Source organism: Sciurus vulgaris (genome assembly GCF_902686455.1).
Source record: "Sciurus vulgaris genome assembly, chromosome: 11".
Lineage (NCBI taxonomy): Eukaryota > Metazoa > Chordata > Mammalia > Rodentia > Sciuridae > Sciurus > Sciurus vulgaris.
Window position 1 is genome coordinate 107831956 of NC_136472.1, and position 23629 is coordinate 107855584.

The 23629-nt window shown below is 39.4% G+C and overlaps 1 long non-coding RNA gene across 1 annotated transcript in view; it reads right to left on the bottom strand.

The window, feature by feature from the left end:
- Positions 1-1418: 1418 nt before the first annotated feature.
- The window catches only part of LOC306638620, a 35579-nt gene continuing 13368 nt past the window's right edge, over positions 1419-23629 (bottom strand). The window contains exons 2-3 of the long non-coding RNA XR_013757495.1: positions 2316-2435; positions 1419-1697 (exon numbers count right to left, since the gene is read on the bottom strand). This is a non-coding gene — a long non-coding RNA (uncharacterized lncRNA). The remainder of the gene's footprint in view (positions 1698-2315; positions 2436-23629) is intronic.

Genomic DNA, 23629 nt, shown 5'->3' on the forward strand with positions numbered 1-23629 from the left:
GACCATTGGCATGAGACTCGTTGCCCTTGCAAATGTTAATTCCTCCTCCACTGGACTGCTGAGGGTTTGCCAAGTCCACAGACCCTAAGTGGAACATGGGCTCCTCCCCCTAAGTGACTGACTTTATTTTAAAGAGCAAAACAGGAATAGTCATCAAGGAGAGAACAAACCACAAGGAATAACATGAAGAGAGAAATTTCCAGAAGCCTGGATAGATTACACAGACCTCTTCTGAGTCCTGTTAATAGGGAAAAGCATGGCCCTATATATAGTATACTCCCAACTGTGTTAATTTGCCAAATGCTTATCAAGCACCCATGAGGTCATGGTACACAGATGGAGGCCAGGTTTTCTGTGAGGTGGTGAGATGAGACTTTATCAAATTATCTCAATAGAAGGTGACAATAGGCATATCTCAGCATTTTGTGGGAGCTGGGGTGGGAGGGGTGGTTTAATCATAGCAGCTGATGTTTACTGAATTCCTACCTATGTGACAGGTATCACGTGAGCATGTAGACCCTGAACAGTCATATTGAATACTCACAACAACCCAGTATGGAAGGTGTCAATCTCCCAACTTCACAGATCACAAAGCTGGAGCTTAGAGAGGATAAGAATCCAAATAACCCACATAGGTAGTAAGAGGCAGGGCAGGATTCAAAGCCAGGTCTGTTGATGACATTGCATTTCTCACCTATCTGGCCCTCGAAGGTTTAGACAGGTAAGAGGGGGCTTCAGGGCTCCTGAGGAATACCCTAGCGTTGGCCAGAGCAGGGGTTAACCATTCGGGAGGGCTGGGTTTGGACTTGACCTTGGCTTCCAGAGCTGCTGCCCTCCTCTTTCCAACCAGAAACCTCAACAGGAGACTACAGATTGGTGGCAATTTAATTGAGGAGTTTTGCTGAGATTGGAACCAGCTGGAAAGAAAGAGAAAACTAAGAGACTCTTTGGACTGGATTTAAATATAGCTTTGCTGAAGTGCTTAATTTTTTCCTCTCACCATTTTGTTGTTGACTCTGAAGGAGCTTGACTCCCTGAAGGAAATGTTTTTGACTGGAGGAATAGAGTTTTTCTTTAGTTTGTCTTCTGTGTAAATAAGAGGAACATGAAGCACAAATGTTATACTGGTTCTTATTGATTAAAGTCCTAGCAAGTTAAACAGTTTTATAGTTGGCTAGCTTAGTTGTCTCAGAGCTGCTGTGCTGCTAATCACAGGGAGGCCAAGCCTGAGGTGACACAACCTGTCCAGTCCTACCTCTCCATAACCCTTCTGTCTCTCTCACTCTCTCTCTGCATCTGCTACCTTTTTTTTTTTTTTTTTTTTTGCAATCCCATGACTCTTCATTCACTGATTTCTTTTTTTTTTTCAATTAAAATCTCCACAAACCTTGTTCTCTTCCTTTGTTCTTTATTTGAAATCTTGCAGTATAGAGCAGATATAAGCTCTGAGCTCAAGGGTACAATTGGCTGACCACTCAGATCTTTCCAGAGCATTCACTCTCTCTCAGTGGCTGGGTGCAGCTGGCAAATGTCAGGTCTGCTTTTGTCATGCCACCAAAAGAATCTGAGAAGGAAAAGGGAACAATGCATCTGATGGCCCAAGCCCTCGGGAGCACATCTTCCACTTAGCTGTTTGGGAATCAAAGTTACTACTTCATGCCAGGCCAGAGTTTCTCAACTTGACATCTGCATACGAGCTGTAAGGAGAAAGGGGAGCCACAGAAACGGTTAGTAAATTTCTGGATAAATGTGTCTATGTGCATTTTAGGGAGAAGACTCATAACTTTCATTGTATTCTCAGGATTGACTGTGAACCAAATAATGTCAAGAACAACTACCCCATCAATAAGGCAGTGGGTGAGTAGCCTTGTCACTTAGAAAAGAGTCAAAATTCAGCTCAGGATATGGGTTCTTAGTGATTCTCTCTTTCAATCAGGAGTCTTCCTTACCTTTGCAAAGTGTTAGTGAAAACAGCAAAACAAACCATAGTAACCTTTAAATTTTAAATTTTTTCTGTCCAGCTTCTTGTTCAGGGAGTAGATATACACCTAATATACTAAATTATTGGGCTTTATTATTATCTATTAGAATTTGGAGAATGTGTCTATTCTAGAGGAAAGACTGTATTGCTTTATTCCTTTCTGTATCTTAAAATTATGGAGTTGGAATAGAGCTAAATGTTCATATAGATCACTTTACAACTCTGGTCCCTGTTGCCTCTCCAGAATCTTCTCTGTAACATTCCCGTCAAGCGTCCATATAACCACTTTCAGGAACAGAGAATGCTTTGCTTATTGATTCATTCAGCCATGTACCTGTTTTGAACCCCACATGCACCCAATGCCATGGACTCTGGACTCCACTATGTTCTGGAAACTCGAAGGTGAATAGGACAAACAATGCCCTTGTCCTCAGGGAGCTTATAATTCAGCAACCTGGAAGAGAGACATTGAACAGGTGTGAAGAGTGTTGGATCAGGGAGTGCTCCCAGGCTAATGGCAGCAACTCTGTTTTGTGGGTTTCTCCCTGACATATATTCTTTTAACCTTTCTACCTATGCATATACTCTAAGGTAAACAAAATCCTCATGAGATTTATTAAAACATACACCATCTAGGAGTTTACTCTTCCATTTCCATATCTTTGGGCAGAAATTTTAAATAAGAAACAAAACATAGATTTGAATAGTCTGGGGTCTTATTCGGGGTCTGGTGCAGTACTTGCCACATGCACCACCTTCCCCAGCCCCATCCATTCAGTGAGCTCCCAATCATCCTTTGAGACTCAGCTCAAAGGTTTTGTGAGTGGACTTTCCTTTGCTCACCTCCCCGTGTCAAACCTCATGCTCCAGAATGCAGAGACTATGATAGTTCTTTTGGGGACCTAGGGCAGGATGAACACCCATCAGGGACTCACTCGTGCTTTGTGGATGAGGAATGAATGGATGAATGGCTTAGAGGCTAATCAGTAATGAATTCTACAACCATATATCAGTATGAAGCAGAGAGAAACAAGCAGGGAAGCAGGAGGGGCCACAGCAGGAGCTGTCATGGTTGTTCCAGGAAATTGAGGGTCTTTCTAATGTCACAAATTTCATGGATGCTGTGATTACATTTCCCAGTGTATGTTTCTCTCCTCCAAATTATAGTAGTTCCTCTGGTTATATAATACTTGACTTACACAAATTTAATATCATGAAGATGTTTGCATAAGAATCATAATCAGATTTTAAAGAGCTAGGAAAGTTTGTGTTACCAGCCAACAAAGCAGTCCAGTGTGATGATGCATATACTGCTAAGGTAGAGAGCTAGACAGGAGATACCTTATCTGAAAAGCAGGACTTTGCTTTCCATTCTGTGTTTCTGTTATTTTGGCTTTTCAATGTTTTGGCTTATGTTGTTTTTTAATGTTACATTACATTACCTCTCATTATCATAGTAGACAACCTACAGCAAATTCTTCCCTCATCCCTGCCTCTGAATACTCATGATCTTCTATAGGCCCCTCCCCTTGAGAGAAGATTAGACTTTGTCTTATTACTAACCAATGAATATGGTAAAAGTGATGACATAACACTTATGAGGTTAGGTTATTAAAAAAAAAAAGATCGTGGTTGTATCTTAGGCCTCCCTCTTTTACTCTTGCATTCACTTACTCTGGCAAAACTGCCATGTTTGGTTCCCATTTAGCAGGGAACCAAAGGATGCACCCACTCAGTAGCAAGCAAAGACCAGAAGCTTTTAACCCAACAGCCTGTCAAATGTGGAATTCTATCAACAATCATGTGGGAGAGCTTGGGAATAGTTCCTCCTATAGTCAAGCTATTCCTTGAGACTAATAGCTTCAGTTGGCCCCTGACTTATAGTCTTGTGAAAGAACTTGAGGCACAGACATCTAGCTAAGCTACAATTCTGGATCCAAAGAAATGGTGACACAGTACATGTTTAATGTTTGAAGTTGATAAGTTTAAGAAGTTTTATACAGCAATAGATACCTAATATGTTTTGGTACGATTGGTGGGTGATACTATTAAGACATCTAAAATATGGAGTGACTTTTAACTGGTCAGAAAATGAAGGCTGGGAAGATTTAGAGAAAACCTAAGTTAAGCTGAATAGACTGCTAATAAAAATTGGAACCACAATCATGCTGAGGGCTCAAAAGGAGGTGAGAAACATGGAACCGGAGAGAGGGAATCTTTGTTAGATGGTGGCAGAGACTTCAGATTTTGTCCATGGAATTTGGAAAATAGAAAATGTTTTGCCTACTGATCTGGGTAATCTAGCTAATGAGATTTCCAAGCAAAGGGTTGAAGGTGCTGTCTAGTGTCATTATGTTGCTTTTAGTAAAATGTAAGAGGACAGAGATAAACTAAAGGAAGTATGGATAAAGGAAGAGGAACCAGGACTTGGTGAGCTTAGAGAAGGAAGATAGGGCAGCCCCAAATCAAATAGGATGCTATGAAGAAGGTGAATTTGAAAACCCTCAGTTTCTTAAGATGAAAAATGCTGCTATAGTTTCAGAATTGCCTTCTGAGTACAGATCAAATTCAGGGCATTGCTGGGACCTTCTGCCACTTGAACCTTCAGATAAGACTGCAACCTCAATGGACTTTTTGTTGTGTCCTTGTGAGAACCTTGAGGCAGAGATATACAATTAAGCTGTGTCCAGATTACTGGCACCACAGACTATGAGATAGTGTTTGCTGCCTTAAATTGTAAAATTTTGGGGGTGATTTATTCTGCAGCAAAAGACAATTAATACTATCATCATCATCTTCATCATATAATTGTGCAGACAGAAGAATGTTCATCTTTCACTATGGTAAGGCAAACAGACTCTCAATATCAACAACATGAGGCAGTTTGAGGTGGTATTACTGAATTGTAAAGGAATGGATTCAAACTAAAAATCTCAGCAAAAGAAACAATCAATAATGTGAAGTGAGAGCCTACAGACTGGGAGAAAATCCTTACCACATACACCTCAGAAAAAGTATTAATTTCTAGGATATATATTAAAAAACTCAAAAAACTTAACATCAAAAAAACCAAATAACCCAAATCAATAAATGGGCTAAGGAACTGAACAGACACTTCACAGAAGAAGATGTACAATCAATCAACAAATATATGAAAAACTGTTCAACATCTCTAGCAATTTGAGAAATGCAAATCAAAACTACTTTAAGATTTCATTTCACTCCAATCAGAATGACAATTATCAAGAATACAAGCAACCATAAATGTTGGTGAGGATGTGGGGAAAAAAGCGCACTCATACATTATTGGTGGGAATGCAAAATGGTGAAACCATTATGGAAAGCAGTATGGAGATTCTTCAGAAAACCTGGAACGGAGCTACCATTTAACCCAGCAATTCCACTCCTTGGTTTATAACCAAAGAACTTAAATCAACATACTGCAGAGATGCAGCCACATCAATGTTTATAGCCCCTCAACTCACAATAGCTAAAATATGGAACCAACCTAGGTGCCCTTCAAAAGATGAATGGATAAAGAAAATGTGAGATATGTATATGTGTGTGTGTGTGTGTGTGTGTGTGTGTGTGTGTGTGTGTATTACTCAGCTTTAAATAAGAATAAAATTCTGGCATTTGCAGTTAAATGGATGGAGTTAGAAAATATCATGCTAAGTGAAATAAGCCAAACCTCCAAACCAAAGGCTGAATGTTTTCTCTGATATGTGGACACTAATTCACAATAAGGGTTGGGGGATAGGGAAGAATAGAGTTACTTTATATTAGTCAGAGGGGAGTGAAGGGAGGGGGAGGGGTATGTGTGTAGAAAGGATAGTAGAGTGAAACAGATGTTATTACCTCATATACATATATGACTGCAAGACTGATATGATCCTACAATATGTATAATCAGAAAAACGAGAACTTACATTTATGTATGATCTATCAAAATGTATAAATGCATTCTACTGTCATGTACAACAAATTAGAACAAATTAAAAAATTTAAAAAGAAAAAAGAGGGTCTTGAAACACGAAAAAGACATTCCTTTTTGAATTCAGTAATACCACCTTATTGAGTGGTATTAATTATGGGCCTAGTTAACTGGCCCGTTTTATCAGGATTTCTTGCTAAAATCTTAAGATGGAATGTAATTGGCTCAGCTTATGATTAATAGTAAGATAAGTGGCCATGCTCACTTCTATCCCATCAGCTGTCCTTTACTTAATGGATTAAGTAAAAGTTAACATATTGAATGTTGTAGCCCTAAAAAATCAGCAAGTTCAAAAGGAAATACCTAAGGAGACCAACATCAGGGATTTCGCAAGAATAGAATATACCAAATCAACTAAACACCTGTTATAAAGATCAAGATTTACAGGTCCCAGCCATAAACACAATGCTTCTTATTAGTGTTTTGGCATGCCACTTTCAAATATGAGCAGTGTATTAGTTCATTTTCTGTTCTTGTAACAAAACATCTGAGGTTGGGTACTTGATTTTTTTTTTAAAGAGGTTTATTTAGCCCATGGTTTTAGAGGCTGAAAGATCAGGTGGCTCCATCTTGTTTGGCTTCTGGTGAGAGTCTCATGGCAGATGGCATTACAATGGTAGGAGTATGTGTGGAAGAGATCACATGGTGAGACAGGAAACCTGGGGGGATTCAGGGGCTACATTTGTACTTTTTTTTTTAATAACAATTTGCTCTTCCAAGAGCTAGTGTACTTTGCAAGAGTGCCATTAATCCCTTCTGAAGACAATGCCCCTGTGACCTAATTGCCTTGTACTAGACCCTACCTCTGAAATGTTCCATCACCTCTCAATATCACCACACTCTTAAGCTTCTTGCAAAGAACCTTGGGGGACACACTCCAACCATAGCAGGCAGATACCCAGATATTTGAGGAAAGTAAAATGAAAGATGTCAACCAAAACAAACAATGAGCAAAGATAATTGGAAGGAAATGGAAATTGTGCAGGAAGAAGAAAACTTCAAAGAAGTTCATCAAACTGCTCAGAGAGCTAAAACCCAGAATATGATGTTATGAAGAAGGAACATTTGGAGATCACAAATACTTCCTGGAAATTTAAAATTTGGTAGTAGAAGCAAAAGAGTAGTAGAATCCAAAGACCATATGATCAAAGATGACGGGGATTTTTCTTTCCCCATAGTGGCACTTCCAGTGCCTTGAATGTTGCTTGGCACATAGTAGGTCTTCAAAAACGTATGGAATAAAAAAATGATGGTAAAGTTGGGTAAATCTTTCTGGAGCAGAGCAAAAAGACAGACATGAAAAATGGGAGGGGGAAAAGTAAAGAAAATCAAAGCAAAGGGCCTGCAGGAGATCCAACATTCAAATAATGGGAACTCCAGAAGGAAGAACAGATAAGTCAGGGGGGAAAATTGTTAAAAATATTATGCAGTAAAAGCTCATTGAAATTAATGACATGAGTTTCTGGAATCAGCACAGTGGAGGAAAACAGAGCTATGGAAGGCATATCATGGTAAAATTTTAGAACATTTAAGACAGCCATCCTAGAAGCTAAAAGACAATGGAACAATACTTTGAAAATCTAAAGGGAAAGTAATTTCCAACCAAGAGTTCTATATTCAAACAGTCACTTAAATATTAAGGCAGGATAGAGACATCTTAAGACATTCAAGCCTCAAGAAATTTGTGAATTTGTTTCCTCTGTGTCCCTTCTCCTGTGAAGCTACCAAAGGGCCCATTGTGCCAAGAAAGAGGAAATAAACTAGGAAAAAAAAAAAAAAAAAGACATAGAATCTGAGAAAAGGACTCCAACACAAGACTGAGGTGGAGGAAATGCCCAGCACAATGGGAAAAAGAGCTTCTCAAAAGGACAGTGGTAGCAGGTCTGGTGAGCAACCAGTCCAGACCAAGCAGGCCCAAAGGCTCCCGGGAGATTTTCTCAGTAACATGAAGTCGATAGAACAGCTGGTGTGTATGAACGTGTTGGGAGATTCACACAAGTGGACAAGTGTTTGGAGTTGAATTGGTGATAGGCACATAGAAACAAGACCATTATTATTATTATTATTACGATTATTATTTTGGTACTGGGGAATGAACCCAGGACCTGGACCAGTGCTGCATCACTGAGCTATATTCCCAGTCCTTTCATTATTATGTATGGAGATAGGTCCTGCTAAGTTGCCCTGCTAAGCTGAACTTGTTTTCCTCCTGTTGCAGCCACCCAAGTACTGGGATCACAGGCGAGCACTATTGTGCCTGGCCCAACTGGACCTTTGTTAAGTACAGGGGAAATAAAATGTGCAAGACTGGAAAGCAACAATGGTATACAAATGGCTTGCTCTGAAGAATATCTACATAGCAGTAAAGAAAGTAGACATTATATATTGATCTAGCCAAATTCACCTTCTGAGTCTATGAGGCAAAATGGGGACAGGGAGATGGGAAAGGGGGCATGTACATGGTAGAACTAGGAAAAAGAGTGAAATTTTCATCTTCTAGATAGACCAACAGAGTATAAAAAATGTATTTTTTTGGTAGCAATGCAAGTATGTTATTTACTGACATAGAAAGAGAAAATCATGTAAAAGAGTTGGAAAATGTTTACCTCTAGGGAGGGAAAAGGAATGGAGATTGTGGTAATGGTAGAGGATGTGCTGTTTATGATAATCAGACTTATAGAACTATTTGCTCTTTAAACTATGTGCATATAAATCTTTGATTAAAAAGATTAAATTAGTACAAAATAAAAGAAAATAGGGAAGTAAACCGGGTGGCAGAAAAAGAACAGGATGGACCAGTTTATAAATAGCAGGACAGTGATTTAGCACGGAAAATGAAAATACTAAAAAGCTATGAAGATAACTAAAAGCCTCTCTTCCATTCCATGTGAAATATATTTTTCCTGCCTGAACTGAGAAGATTATTTTGGATGATAGTTTATAAAAGAGATTGTGAAAGAGGTATGTCGAACCAAAAAAGCAGCATTTTTTTTTTTTTTTTTAACTTAGGCAAGGGTGTGGAAGACCATCTGGAACAATAGAGTCCACAAGTCAAGGAGATCTATCTCTTGGAAGAATGATTTTAAGGACGACTTTAAACTTCCTTTGTAGAAAATAACCCTTCAAAATGACTATTTTGTGACTCAAAACCAAATTAAGATGTTCATCTATTAAGCATCTAATGCTGGAAAAACCCTAGCTAAGGTCTTAGACATAGACCATGTTACTTACTTTCACACCAACACTGAGAGAAGGATGTCATCCCTAATATGTGTAGGGGAAGAATCTGAGCTCAGAGAGGTTAACTCCCTGTAGCACTGCATTTGTTGAGTAGGTGCTATCTACTGGGTGTGAGCCTGAGTCTGGGTGAGTCCAAACCTGGGTCTGGGATAAACAGGCAGAATTCCCTTCCTGTGACATCTTGGTGGGCACACCTGGTCCAAGACTGTGGATTTAATGATGTCCAGGGTAGTGACCTTCTGCCTCCAATATCATGAGAGGCTGTGGGTACAGAAGATGGAGCAATGGACCAGGTGGCAGGTGGTTGGGTTTGAGTCTGGGCTCAACCCCTAAGTTGCCAAGTGGCACAAGTCCTTTATTTCTCTGGGCCTCTACGTTTTTCATCTTTTTCTCTTCTTGAATACTAGGTAATTCTCTAATTCATCCTTGATACACAATATATGTGATAAGGACCTAAGAGGTCAAGAACAGCCACAGTGACTTCTGGCATTCCATTTACTTATTTGACAGTTGTCATTGAGCATGATGATAGTGGTGGAAGATCATATTAGAGTCTGGCTTTGCCACTTTCATTCATTCATTCCTGCTTTTATTTATCTAGTGAATACTGATAAAGCACTGACTATGTGTTGGAACTGACAGAGTACATGGACATGAACAAGACGTGATCTTCACCTTCCGGAAACTCTGAGTATAATAGGGGAGATGGTCATATGAACAAATGACTGTGCCGACATGTTTTGTCTATGAAAGACTTCTGAATAGGGCACAGTTGTTACAGAAGGAAGTGGTCAGAAATGGCTGCCCAGAGAAGAGACATGAATTACTCTTGACAGATGAGTTTTGTGTTTGCTAGGAAGATAGGATTAGGGAGGAAGGGTGGTGCAGGGTGGCAGGAAGAGCATTGTAAGTAGAGGAAAGGCAGCGTGAAGCAACAGGTATGTTCAGAAACCTGCCGAGTGAAGAATGTGGGCCTAAGCTTCTGAATCCAGGAGGAACACACCTAGGTGTTAGGGCTAGGAGGTGAGGGAGTTCCACCAAATGGTGGGGAATGTTGTGGCAGAGTTTTCCACAGTGGAATGGCAGCTCAGGAGGGCCACCAAGAAAAGAAAGATAAGGATGGGAAGCACAGGCAGTGTGGGGATGAGGATGGATGATCAGGGGCTGCATTTTGGTCAGAGCTGAATAGGGAAGGGACAGAATGGGGAGGGTGGGATTCAGTGACACTGGCTTCCTAGGCCAGTAGAGGCCATCACCCCAGGTGGGTTAAAGGCAGTGGGAGCTGCCCATCTGTGGTCCTGCTACTGATGGCAGCTTTTGCTTAGGTTCCCAGCTGGTGTGTGTGAGAGAGACTTCTGCACGGAAGGAATTGGGCTTTGAGAAGTTCCCTGCTCATATGGCTTGGAAGGATCCAGCTGCCACAAGAGATGCCCTTCTCTGATGGAAAGTTTTTGATCTCTCGGAACCTGTTTTCTCTACCAAAAAGAGGAGATGGTGATGACAGTAACAATGATTCCTGGGATTGTACTGAGGAGGAACAAAATGAGCTTCTGTGGGTGAGACAGTAGAATGAGCTGTAAAGAATTGTGCAGACTGGAGTTATTTTAAACTTCGCTCTCTTTGGTCCTCTCCACTCTATGCTCCCGTTGCCTCTCTGAAGGAGGTGGAGTATATGCTCTGACTTTGAAATTAAGTTTGAGTTAACCTTGCACTTTCCAGTTGCCAAATCTCCTTTCAGGAATCGGTAGTCTTTGTGTTGAATTGCACAGCAGTACTGAGCTGGATGACATATTCATTCTCTTGAGCATTGAAAACCTACTTGCTTTTTTATGGTTTCTATCATTCTGTTGCTTAGAATGATCAGAGCATTTGGTATTTGATAATTCAGCTTTTTGAACTCATGTATTTATATAAAATGTTTCATTTAAAAATAATTCAAGCCACAAATTTGTGTGTGTGTGTGCATGCATGTGTGTGTGTGTGTGTGTATGCACACATCTCTGTAGGTGTGACCTTTTATTCCTTAGAAAGTGGAAAGAACAAAGTATGATTCTAGGATTTTATTTTGGGTAGACTTGATCATAACACCTTTACCTCTTTTCTATCATTTCCCAAAAGCAGCATGGCTAACGCCTTCCAAGAGAGGTTTCTTAATATTGGAGGAAGTGGTGGTGTGCTCGATGCCTTCAAAATCTGGACCCCATTACTGGACCCCTGGTTTTGCTGCAATGAATATCTGTCCACTCCATTACGACGGTCAACTCCTCGCGAGGATGCCTGGGAGGCACTGGTGTGTGCTTTAACACTTTCTTCCAAAGCTGAGGTAATTTGAGGAGTGTAGCATTGTCGACTGGCATCAGAAGGCATATGTTCAGGGATGGTATGCAGGAAATATGGTCTGGTAAGGCATACAGAGTGGTATATGTTCTGCTGAAGAGTTTATCATTAACTTTAATATGGATTCCTTTTTACCTCTTCTCTATTCCCCTGATATTGCCCCCTTGAGCCTGTCAAAGGTATTTTCTAGAGAGAGACCCACCCCCATTTTCTCAAGTAAAGATTTTACTATAAAAATACACATTAAAATTGAGCCCAGGAATCCTTCTGAATTGGAAGCTCCCCCAGTGATTACTTTGATTCCCAGCTCCCTACGGGCTATTGCCTGTTACTTTTTGCTATTCACCATCTTCTTCCTGTTCTGCTCTACATCTATCTACCTCAGAGTTTTCACTCAATTATGGGTCTTACCAAAGCTTAGGGGCACTGAATTACCTTAAGGTACTCTTCTTCCTTCAGCCCCCATAGTTAATTGGCCCATTTTATCAGGATTTCCTGTTAAAATCTTAAGATGAAATTGGCTTGGCTCATAATTAATTCTGAGATAAGTGGCCATGCTCACTTCTGTCCAGTCAGCTGTGGTTGTGAGGCATGAGGCTCTGCTTCACCAAACACTGCCATCTATGTTAGGACAAACTGTGGCAGACAGAACCTGTCCTTGTCATCTCCAGTACAGATGCTGTTGAGACAGAGAAACGTATAAGAACTGCAGAGTGCCCTTCCAGCCAGAGGACTGTGACTAAACATTTTAATAAATTAAAAACTAAATCTAGACTCTAGTAGGAGCTGGATAATGGCCTTTGTATTTATTTTGCATTAAAATTTTATGGTGACTAGATTATGCTGCAGGTACTAACAGTCTCCCAAGCAGTTAGGAACAAAGCATCTCTAAAAGTCAAGTCAGTGTCTGCTCTCCAGATATCCCTAGGTTATTCCCCTACAATAGGGCAACTGGCCCAACTCAAATTCCCAGTGCAACTTGGAAGAGTTGCTCATGAGATGAAAGTTTCCGCTAATAGAAGTAATCCATTCGTCAAATACTTCCAGATACGAAGGTAATTTCCAGCAAAGGTTTTTGTGGCATTAATTTGTTTTACTCTGACAACTTGATTAATCAGTTTTATTGTGACAACTTGTTTTGCTGCAATGCTGCCTAATCAGGGAGATGTCACCAAAATACTTTATGGCTTCCCTATTTTCCATCACAAATCAAAAACTCCAGCAACAGCTCGCCAACATAAGAAGCAGTGATAATTAAAATGCATTCCGACAGAATTAGGAGGCATTCAGTTGGATGATGTTATTAGGAGAGATTGCACTTGCAGAGAAAGGAACAATCAGATGGCACTCTTTCTAAGTAATTATGTAGCTTCCCTGGTGAATCCCAAATGCCACACCTGTGTAAAAGTTCAGGGTGTGATCTGAGAGCATTGTACACACTTCTGCTGGATGCCCACAGTTTCCCCTGCTGGATCTGGGAAGAGCAGCGCCTGTGCACTTGGCTGATCATCAGGAGCAGTCCCATTAGGAGTCATCCAACAGATAGCAGGATATAGGAGAAGCTTGTTAGGAACAGAGCACTATAGAGGAATTCAGGAAGATCACTCCCACCTGCTTTTTGGAGTTCTGCAGGGATTGAGGGAAGGGTTGGGAAGAATGGTGGGGAGTTTAGGAGACAAAGAGGAAGGTATGTGGGTTTGCATCTTCCAGGGGGGATATAGTTAAGTGATTGTTTTAGTCAGTTTTTTCATTGTTGTGACCAAAATACCCAAAAAGAACAATATAGAGGAGAAAAAGTTTATCTTAGCTCCTATTTTCAGAGATCTCAGTTCATAGATGGCCAAATGCGTTGCTCTGGGCCCAAGGTGAGACAGGACATCATGGCAAAAGGGCATGGAGGAAAAAAGCAGCTCAGAAAATGGTAACTGGGAAGCAGAGAGAGATCCACTCACCAGAGACAAAAATACAAACCTCAAAGGCACACCCCCAGTTACCTACGTCCTCTAGTCATACCCTACGTTGTCTACAGTTCTTGCCCTACAATTAATCCATGTCAGGGGATTAATGCACTGATTAATATAAGGTTCTCATCACCCAATCATTTCACCTCTAAACTTTCTTGCATTGTCTTACACATGAGCTTTTGGGGAACACCTCGTGTCTCAACCATACAGTGATCATTTTAAAGATTCATGGAAATTTACTTTCCTGCCTTTTTGCTTCTATTATACCTACAGATGGTGAGGTGCTGCATTGAATGCACTGTCTCACAGCAATATGACATCTAGTAGGTTGTTAATGTTTATAAAAAACAGAACATAATAATCATGTCTACTCTTTCTCAAGTGCTTACAATGTGGTGGCTATTGTATAAGCAGCTCTATATACATTGAATTATGTAGTCATCATTACAACACTGTTCCATGTTTTCAGGGAGGGAAACTGAGACTCACAGAGGTTAAGTCACGTGTCCAATATTTCCTAGAAAGTGAGTAAATTGTAGACCTACTGGTCAAACTCAGGTCAGTCTCAGTGCAAAGCTCAAGTTTTTATACTGGGCTCTATCAGGGCTCCTATGACTGTCTTTCTGCTGGGGGCAACCTGATTTTCCTCTCGCAGAGAATGGCACTAGCTGGATGAAATGGTTGCCATCTGTTCGGATGCAGGTGGAGAGGCATCCTGACTCATGGTCAGGTGGGTGTGTGCAGCAGGTTCGACCATGTGTGCAGAAGTGTGAGGGCAGGAGAGACCAGCTCCTCTTGCATTAGGCAGCCTGTCTCCTTGCCATCCTGAGTTATGAATGGGCCATGAGTGCTTTCCTGGGGAGGGTCCTGATTTGCTAGAGCTATGGAGATGAGTATTATGACAAGCAGGACATTTATGGCCCCAGATGCCACAGGGCACAAAAGTCAATATGTTACATGCTCATCTAGCATGTTTGACTCTAATGGAACAGGTTGGAAATAATTGGCTTTTAAAGAAATGCTGCATTTCATTTCATTTCAGTCAGAAGGCACACACCCGCTGGGTGGTTGTAACTGCAGCCTCCTTTCTGAGATGGGCACGTAGGGGTTGGTGGGGAAAATAGATGTATATGTGGAGGGAGCAAGATGGCAAAGAAGGTGTCTCCATGAGGAATTGTGGAAACCTGGATATTTTTCATGGTTGTGAAGGATTCTCAATATATCATGAGTCCTTTGGCAGCTAGTATTTTTATTTCTGGTGGTATTTTCTTAGATACGTGGTCAATTATTTCCCTACTAGCTGATCAAGGTATAGCATCCCTGTCCTTGGATGGTTAGAAAGGATTTCTTTCTTCCTCCTCTATTGAGTCCCAGCTAAAGTCTATGAGATGATGAATGGCACAAGGCTTAACAGTGGTTTTAGAATCAAGGAAAGGATGTACTTTTATGTTAGAGTTGAGGTGGTAAAACAGAAACTAAACTACTTCTACCAGGAGAACTGGATGTAGGGAATTGATTAAACAGGTGTTGGAGGACTGAAAAAGCAATAAGATAATCCTGAGGTAACAGAGGTAGTAATTACATGAAGGAGAGATCATCTTTGGACTGGGAGAAACAAAGGAAGGAGGTTGGGACTATCAGAACCCAAAATCTCTGAGGAAGACCCCATGTTATTGGGATGCAGACCTGGAGGAGGGGGCTTTCTCTTTCTGGCACTCATCCCCAGGAGCACATAGGAGGTGCCTGAACCACATGAATCTGGGGGGTCAGACTTCTGAGGAAGGTGATCTACCTGGATGGTGCTGGTACCTTTGAGGAATGCAGTGAGAACGATTCTGGGAGTGTGACAAGAAGGTGGAAAATGGAAACAACTTCCATTGTTACTAGCTACCAGTGCCTGGATGAGGAACATCACCATTACAGTGGTGACATCAAAGGAAAATGGAAGTGGAGAGGGAGGAGCATTGCCTCCTTCCTGGAACTATCCAGAGTCTCTCTGACTCCCCCTATTGGCAAAGCCTAATAGGACAGGCTGGTAAAGCAGAGTTATGTTTTGCAGGGTTCCAGTCCTAGTGTGGAGTATAGAAAAGTAAGTGTGGAACTGAAAGACAAGAGCTTAATAATAGGAACAAACTGTACAATACAGCGTAGTTGCTTAAAGCATGCAAGAAACAAGCTCAGATTTGACAAGTCTTTTGTGTATAATGTCACTACTCATTACGGGCTCTGGAGGACAAGGAGAACCATGCTGAGATTTGCTGCACTTGCTCTGGCTCTTTGTGGCCACTTCTGATAAGATTCTGTATCCTTGGTTAAATATATTAAGAATTTAATCTAACCTTACTGTGTTTGTGATTTCTTCCTGCTAATTTGGAGTCCACAAAACAAAACTGCAATTGGGGCAAATGTGATTGGCACCAAATTTATATCACCAGGTATGGATTTTGGAAGAAGTATCAGAAGAATGAAGATGGAAATGGAGACCTGAGAACATTTTAGTCAAGACCATTGCATGAGAGATGTAGAAACAGCTTAAGATAGGAAAGCTGACTTCAAAAGGAAAAGTGAAGATCTAGTATGATGTTATTACTTTCACATATGTGAGCTAATCTTTGTTGTTGCAGAAAACTTTTTAGACTGTGATCTTGGCTTTTACTGGTTCATGCAAGTCAAATGAGTTCTTAAAAATGGCTTTCAGGGGATAGAGTGTCAGAAATAAGTATATGCTTCATGAAGGTTAATATTAAGTCAAATATGAAAAATGCCAGTTGAAATAGTCTCAAGATAGTTCAACTAAAGCGTTAAATAACTAACTTTGGCCATAACTTAAAAAAAAATGACTATTCTGAAATGTAACTAAGAAAAACTGCAGGTGATGGGCCCAGCTTGAACAATTAGGATTGGAAAGTTCATCTCCAAGATCAGTGGTTTAGGGAAGGTCACAGTCTCTTCTCCTTCATGTGGATCACTTTAGAACTTTGACTTAAGCCCACAGTTTCTGCAGCTTGCTAAGGACAATGGCTCTCTTGGGCGGTTTCTGTCAGGCCCATAGCAGACTCATGCCATGCCATAGTTGGGCCCAGCTGAGCAGAGAGAGGCAAAGAGAGAGATCTGGGATTGATTAATTAATTAATTAATTAATCTGTGGGATTAAATGAGGGAGTGCTCAGACAGCTGGATCCTACAAGGGAGGCAGACCAAGTCTGCCCACAGGTAGACTGAAGTCAATTCAGGCCAGCAGGTCCCCTCCTCTCTGAGGGGCTGGTGTTTCCCCTTGGAAGTGACAAATACTAGTGTCTGCCATACTTAAATGCACAAAACAGATAGCCAAGGACATCTCTTTACAAAAGGATCATACAAAAGGAGACAGTCCATAATCATTGTTCCTTCAGAAGATATTTTATCCTAAATAATTAAATTCCCAGAAATTTATGGATATTTTCTTAAAAATTAAATGCAGAGTAGATTTGGTCTCCCCCAAATCCAAGCAGGCAATTTAATACCCGATCAATTTACTTGGATTTGGCAAAACAGCTCACACTTTGTAGCTCCAATAAGTCCTAACCCGAAGAAAGTGATTACATACTTAAATGCACAAAACAGATAGCCAAGGACATCTCTTTACAAAAGGATCATACAAAAGGAGACAGTCCATAATCATTGTTCCTTCAGAAGATATTTTATCCTAAATAATTAAATTCCCAGAAATTTATGGATATTTTCTTAAAAATTAAATGCAGAGTAGATTTGGTCTCCCCCAAATCCAAGCAGGCAATTTAATACCCAATCAATTTACTTGGATTTGGCAAAACAGCTCACACTTTGTAGCTCCAATAAGTCCTAACCCGAAGAAAGTGATTACATTCCTCTGGTGGCTGGCCAGTGATAGCAGAAGGTGGACAACAATCATGGCGATTGTTGGTCTATGTGAGGAAGCAGGTTTCTTGCTACAAAGACAAATTGGCTCAAACTTATTTTGATTGTTACTGGAATTGATGCTAAGGGTGATGAGAATGTCATATGCATATAATGCTGGAACTAAAGTGTGTTCAATCTCAAATGTCTTTTGTTTGATTTTGCCCTTGAGTATCCCAGCCAGTGATGCATAGCTGTTAAGGTTCTAATAGAATTGTTCTACCTGAACTTTTGGGAAAATTATTAAAAGCCAGTTATAATTCTTGATTTTATTTTAGTTGCATTCTTGTATTTTTAAAAATTGGAGTTTAAATAGTTGAATTGGCATACAACACATAAAATGAATACCTATTTATCCAAAGGAAATCATAGTTCAAAACTAAAGCTATCTCAGGAGGCTGAGGCAGGAGGATGACAAGTTCAAAGCCAGTTTCAGCAACTTAGCAAGGCTCTAAGCAACTCAGCAAGACTTTGTCTCTAAATAAAGTATTAAAGTGGGCTGGGGATGTGACTCAGTGGTAAAGTGCCCCTGGGTTCAATCACTAGTACCAAAAACAAACAAATGAAAAACAAAACAATACAATGAACTAAAGCTATGATAAAAATTAATGATTCTGGTGATCATGAAAATGAAGAGTTATATAAGATTTATTTTTGTACCACCAGGGATTGAACCCAGGCCTTGCACATGCTGGGCAAATATTCTACTGCTGAGATACACCCCCAACCCTTTTTGTTTTATTTTGAGATAGGGTCATGCTAAGATGCTCAGGATGGCTTCAGATTTATGATCCTCCTGCTTCAGCCTCCTAGGTTGCTGGAATTCCAGGCCTGTGCCACTGTGCTCAGTTAGTGGAGATTTTAAAATAAAAACTGTGAATCCAGTATTTATCTATATCTCACCATTTTTTTTTTTTTTTTGCGCTATTGTTACGTACTGCTTGAGATTCCTTTGAGAATCCAGGTATCTTAAACCTCTGCATTTTTTTTGTTTGTTTGTTTTCGGTAATTCTCTGGAGGGTGATTGGGATTGCAGCTTCCTTTTAGATAGTTAGTGCTTGCATGGTGTTGATGAGGGGAAGCTAATAAACCTGCACATATTTTGGAGACAGTTTCAGTGTAGGAGCCAAAAATCAAAAGAAGACAGGAAAATGGGAAATTTAAATCTGAGGGCAAGAATGTAATTTAGACAAATGATTTGGCATTAGAACATATGACATGGTATAGCACATTTAAAGCAAGATTTTAAAAAATTCTTAGAAGTAGAGGCCAACTGAAAATAACATGAATTCTACTTTATGGAAAAAAAAATCTCTATTCTGCTGTCACCAGTTTACCTCATGTAATCATGTGAAACAATAAAATCTGCTTCTCTAGTCTTATGCTGGTCTCTGCTACCATAGTCCTCAAAATATTCCTTGGAGAATAGTCAATTCTGTGTATAGGGAATGAAAATCTGAGCTCTTACCGCGCTATCAATTTCAAAATAGTAAGTAGTGGTGGTGCATTACACAAGTTAGGAAAGACCTCAGGTCTATGGTGAGGTTCAAATGGATCAAATAAAATGAATTGTACTGATGCAAGTCAGTTGATGGTGCCAGATGACAGAAGTTATACACATAGTGGAAGCATGGTCATTTCTAAGGGTCAGAGGGTGGACTTGCAGAAATCAGTTGGTCACAGTGGGTCTCAGCTCGAATCCATTAGACTCGCTCAGATAAAATGGTACAAAATCAGAGGTAGTGGTTCTCCAGGAGGAATAACTCTTTGGGGTGCAGAAAAGCTGCAGGCAGAGGAATTGCTCAGGGTCACCTGGGCACAGCTTCAGCTTTCTCCCCCAGACACAGCCGTGTTCTGACAATGAGCATGGTTTGGGAGATAGGAGGGCCCTGTCCATCTTAAATATTTCTTATCAAGAGCCTATATTATTTGTATAAATTCTTCCTGAATGGGATATACAGAAATTTTATATCTGCATTCTCTTTCTTACGTTTCCAACATCTTCCTTTCAAGAGGTTATTTTTTCCTAACATATAAACATATTCAAACCTCTATTCCTATAAAGAACAGCAAGCAAATACAGAAAACCCAAGAGCAAAACTCCCAACCCAAAGCAGCATCCCTAAACCAAAACCCCAACACCCTCATTCAGCTGCACATCTCTCTTTAGTTATTGTCCCAGATCTTTTTTCTCATTTGAACATTTTTTTTTTGCCATGAAAATCTTTTGCTGGGGTGCTGTTTTTTTCAAAATTTCAGTACTTTTAAAAACTCATAAACTTTTAACATTATTTTATAGATAATATTTATATTTAATTGCATATTTATCAACCTTTTTCTTCCAAGTGTTTGATTTGTGATCATCTTTTTGGAATCATTTTTTTTCTTATTTATTATTGTGGTAAAATACACATAACACAAAATTTACCATTTAGCCATTTTTTAAGTATACAGTTCAGTAGTGTTAAGTACATTTGCAGTCTTAGCAACTAACCTCTAGAATTTTTTTCCTTTTGCAAAACTAGAACTCTATATTCATTAAACAAGAACTCCCATTTCTGCATTTGCTCAGCCCCTAGCCACCACCATTCTACTATGTTTCTATCAATTTAACTTCTGTAGATATCTTATGTAAGTGGAAAAATACAGTGTTTATTTTGTGACTGCTTTATTTCACTTAACAAATGCCCTCAAATTTCATTCATGTTTGGCAAATAACAGAATTCCCTTCTTTTTTGATGCTGAGTAATATTCCATTGTATGTACATACCATTTAGTTTATGCATTCATCCATCAATGGAACCTCGGGCTATTTCCATAATTTGGTTTCTCTGAATAATGTTGCTATGAATTCAGGTGTACAAATATGTCTTCAAGACCCTGCTTTCAATTTCTGGGGGTGTATACCAAGAAGTAGAATTGCTGGATGATATGATAGTTCTGTTTAATTTTTTTGAGGAACTCCCATACTGTTTTCCATAGTGGCTGTACCATTTTAAATTGCCACCAAAAGTGCACATGAGTTCCAGTTTTCTATGTCTTCACCAATACTTGTTATTGTTCATTTTTTATAGTAGCTATTCTAATGGTTATGAAGTGGTATCTCATTGTGGATTTGATTTGCATTTCTGTAATGATGAATGATATAGAGCATCATTTCATGTGCTTATTTTCCATTTGAATTTCATCTTTGGATAAAAATCTATCCAAGTCCTTTGCCCATTTTAAAATTGGGCTGTTCTTTTTTGTTGTGGTGAGTTGTAGGAATTCTTTATTTATTTTGTATACTAACTTTGTTTTAGTTAGTTTTTTCGCTGCTGTGACTAAAAGACATGATCAGAACAACTGTAGAGAAGGAAAAGTTTATTTGAGGGCTCACAATTTCAGAGGTCTCAGTCCATTGACATTTGCTCCATTCCTTGGGACTGAAGTGAGGCAGAACATCATGGTGGAAGAATATGGCAGAGGGAAGTGGCTCACATCAGACATGATCAGGCAACAGAGAGAGACAGAGACTCCACTCACCAGATACAAAATATATACCCCAAAGTCATGCCTCTGATATCCACCTCCTCCAGTGACATCCTACCCACCTTCAGTATCACTCAGTTAATTCCCACTAGGGGATTAATTCACTGATTGAGTTAAGGCTTACATAACCCAATCATTTCTCTTCTAAACCTTCTTGTATAGTCTCACACATGAGCATTTGGGGGACATCTCACATCCAAACCATAACAAAAATCTTAATCAGAAATATGATTTGGGATTTTTTAATTATACAGATTTCCTTTTGTTCTATTTATTGTGTCCTTTGATGAACAAATTTTAAAACTTTGATGTAATTTATCTAATTTTACTTTTGTTGCTTTTGGTGTCATATCCAAGAAATTGTTACCAAATCCAATGCTTTTTTAAAAGAGTCTTTATTTGCCTTCTTTGTTGATACTTTTGCTGGGTATAGAAATGTAAATCAACAGGTTTTTCTTTTTTTTCTCTTTTTATTATTTGAAAGACACACAATCTCCTTCTGGCTTGCATAGTTTTAATGAGAAATCTATGCATTTTTCTAATTTTTTTTTCTTTATTTGTAATGCTCTCTCCCAACCCCCAGTTGCTTTTAAGATTTTTTTGTTTATCTCTGACTCTCATGTTTGATTTTGATGATGCTGTTCCTTGGTGGAAGTTCTTTGTGTGTTTATACTTGGAATTTTTAAAGCTTCTTGGATCTATGGATTTATCATTTTTCATCAACCATGAAAATATCCAGGCTTTTATTTCTTCAGATAGGTTTTTTTTCTTTCTCCCTTCTCTCTTTCTCAGATTTAAATTATACAATTTATAATGAACAGAAATTTATTTTGACTCATGGTTCTGGAAGCTGATAAGATAAAGAGCATGGTGCTAATGTCTGATGAGGGGCTTGTGCTACTTCATTTCATGATGTAAAAGTGGAAATGCTTTGCAACAATCTACTCTTGTGATAACAAACTCACTACTGTACAAGAGTTATCTAACTTCTGTGAGAAAGATGTTAATTTCTCTTTGTGACCTCTTAAAGTCTTCAACTTTTAACACCATTACAATGGGGACAAATTTCAATGTGAGTTTTGAAGGACACAAACCACAGCCAAACTGTAGGAACATCCAAAAGGAGATGACAGGTAGGCATTAGGATAGATGAGTTGGGAGTTTGGGGGATTGGTCAGAGTTTGAGAAATAAATTTTTCAAGGCTTAAAGATGAGAGTCACACTGTAGAGACTATCTGAAGCCTTGAGACCTCATAGAGAGCAAATGTGGATGGAAAAGAGAAGGTTGTAGCCTGGTTTCTCTTCTGCTTAAGAGAGGGGAAGATGAAGAGGAACCAGCAAAGAATTAAAAAGTCAGTGAGGTGGGAGGGAACAAGAGAGTCCTTGCATTCACACCCATATTTAGCTGACCTCAAAGACCACTCCACTGGTTTACATTTTTTTCACAGTTCTGAAGATTGAACCCAGAGTTTCCCACATGCAAATCACGTGCTGTAGTGTTGATTTGTTTTCATGTCTGTCTCCCTCTGTTAGACCATGGATTCCCTGTCTGTCCCTAGGTCTAATACAGATTCTAGCTAACCCCCCCCCCCCCACTCTCTCTCTCTCTTTCTGCAGGCACCCTCTTTCCAGTGTTCACTCTGATAAATTCTGATATACTTAATTCTATTTTCTAGTTGTTTAAGGGTGAGAGGTAAGTATAGACCCAGTTATGACATCCTGCCTGGAAGTAGAAGTACTTATTTAAACTTTTAGATAATTATTTTTTTGTCTTTTTGTGGTAAATATGCACATTTTCTCTTTTTAGTCAAATTCTCATATTTTTTTTAAAAACTGTTATTTAGAGTGATTTTGAATTCACAGATATGAAGATGGAGGTTTCCCATATGCTCCCTGTTCCTGTCTGTACACATTGATAATCTCTGTTATCAACATCCCCATCAAGGTGGCATATTTGTTACAATTGATGAGCTTGTGTTGACACACCATTATCACCTAAAGCCCAAAGTTTACATTAGGGTTTACTTTTGGTGTGTACATTCTATGGGTTTGGGCAAATGTATAATGATATGTATCTTCATTGTAGTACATTATGAAGTATTTTCTTTGCTCTAAAAATCCTCTCTCTGCCTATCCTTTCTCCCTCCTCCCTAACCCTGGCCACCACAGAACTTTTCCTTATCTCCATAGTTTCGCTCTTTCCAGAAGGCCACATAGTTGGAAACTCACAGTATGTAGCATTTTCAGTTTGGCTTCTTTCACTTAGCAATATGCATTTAAGTTTCCTCCATGTATTTTCATGGCTTAATGGCTCATTTCTTTTTAGCACTGAATAATATTCCATTGTCTGCATGCACTACAGTTTATTCACTTTTCTATAACAAAGGGTGCCCTGGTTGCCTTTAGAGACAATTATGAATAAGGCTGCTCTGAACATCTGTGTGCAGGTTTTTATGTGGGAAAAAATTTAAAATCCTTGGAGCATACACTAAAGATTGCAATAGATGGATTGTATGCAAAGAGTATATTTAGTTTTGTGAGGAACTGTCAAATTGTCTTCCAAAGTGGATGACATTTTATATTCCTTCCAGTAATGGATGAGAGTTCCTGTTGCTCCACATCCTCACCAGTATTTGATGTTGTCAGTGTTCTAGATTTTCACTATTG